The 1,931-nt window shown below is 35.0% G+C and overlaps 1 pseudogene; it reads left to right on the top strand.

Moving 5' to 3' along the window:
- The first annotated feature begins 1,206 nt into the window (after positions 1-1,206).
- LOC116560750 lies at positions 1,207-1,711 on the top strand (annotated as a pseudogene).
- The last annotated feature ends 220 nt before the right edge of the window (positions 1,712-1,931 follow it).

Raw genomic sequence — 1,931 nt, 5'->3', positions numbered from 1 at the left:
CTGCTGTATGACAGCTCGCTCGTGGAAATTCTGAAGAAAAGTGAAGATGTAGCATTCTCTAAAGGGGTATAATTTTAAAACGAAACTGCATATCAGCTGTCTAGAAAAGGAGATGGCCTGATACACACAGAAAAATTTTAATTAGGGCTGCTATAATATTTGGAGCAATAAGTTAGATTAAATTAACCAGTCAATTTAGATATGTTCTCTTCTATTATGAGCTAAGAATGATCATTATATTTTGACAACACATAGATCAAATATATGCTAATTTATACTTCTCTGCAATCTTGTTCTCTTGATTATTTTTCTTCTTTTAGCAGGCTATTATTTTCTCAAGAGGATTTACAAGTAGCATTCACTGGTCATGACAAACCTTCAATTAACTGGCTTTCCTGCAGTGTGTATTATTATTTCATTATCAAGTTGTCTTTTCTTTCCTTTTTTCACTCTTTCAAGTTATTTATTTATTGCAATTGGCCTACACACAATTTTCTTAATTATTTTCAATGACACATTTGTTAACACTAACACACTTTTTCATACAGTTATTCTAGAAAAAAATTGAATCCGATTTAAATTTGTTCTTCAAAAGATAGATTCAAAGGAACAAGCTCTGTCTAATATAGAAAACACGTAAAACAAGTATTAGTTTTGTTCTGCTCAAATGTAACTCTCAGAGTCTTGGTTTCCTTATTTGTAAAATTAAGGAGTTACACTAGAAGATTTTTAATGTCTAATGTTGTGAATTTCTCTTTGATAATGCTCTTATATAACTAAAATATTCAATGATTTAAAAACTGAAATTTTAGCTCAGTAATTGGCATTACATTTTTTAGTTCCTGAAAAGAAGTAACTCCTATATATATATCAGTTTCTTCATTTAAAAAGCAGAGTCAATGATTGTAAATATTTTCCCTTTCAAAATGGATAATGGCTTCTGCTACAAGTTTAATATACATGAATTATTTTATATCTCCAGATAATATGATTGATTTTCTGATTGATTTGTGTAGCTTCATTTTCACATACCAAAACTTCAACGACCTATAAAATAGGGTCACAACTTACAGTTAATTGAATGTGATCTTGATAAGTGCATGCTATTTTTATGCTGAAGATACGCTAGTGTTACATCAAAAAGCAATTCATTTACTAAGTCTGGGATAGTTTAGGATGTCTGTACTAGTTGTTTTGGCATGAAAAATGCCCGGCCTGGCCTCCACCAAGCCTCGCCCCATCTGAGTCTCAGGAGAAGTTGCTGAAGCCTGGCTGTGCCTGCCCAGACACCAAGAAGACATGTGATGCATGTTATCATTGAGAAAGGAGAACACTGTAGACATCTAGTTTTATTTTATCTTTTGAGATGAAATTTTGCTCTTGTTGCCCAGGCTGGAGTGCAGTGGTGCAATCTCGGCTCACTGCAACCTCTATCTCCCGAGTTCAAGTGATTCTCCTGCCTCACCCTTCCAATTAGCTGGGATTAAGGGCGCACGCCACCACCTATGGCTAATTTTATATTTTTAGTAGAGATGGGGTTTAACCATGTTGGCCAGGCTGGTCTTGGACTTCTGACCTCAGGTGAACCACCTGCTTCAGCCTCCCAAAATGCTGGGATTACAGGCTTGAGCCACCTCACCAGGCCCAACACCATGGACATCTAATTGAAGCCCACGAGGAGTGCATGGAGTCCCCGAGATTTAAGATATGAAATAGTGTTCTTGATGAATGAGGACTAAATAATTTCAGGTGTTGTTTAAAGAACTTTCATAAGTGGAAAAAGTATTTCTAATTTATTTTTCTGGAAGAATATTAGTGAACAAGGAAAAACAGCTCAATGAGGGTACAACTAGGAAAGCTGAAAAATATTTAAATATATTTTGGAAAACATGGAGGATTTCTAGTACAGTAAATACTTGAGGGGTCAAATC

Source organism: Sapajus apella, unplaced genomic scaffold (genome assembly GCF_009761245.1).
Source record: "Sapajus apella isolate SASKATOON/1434 unplaced genomic scaffold, GSC_monkey_1.0 scaffold27, whole genome shotgun sequence".
NCBI classification, from domain to species: Eukaryota; Metazoa; Chordata; class Mammalia; order Primates; family Cebidae; genus Sapajus; species Sapajus apella.
Note: the sequence above shows the minus strand (reverse complement) of the source record. Positions and strands in the feature narration are given on the sequence as shown.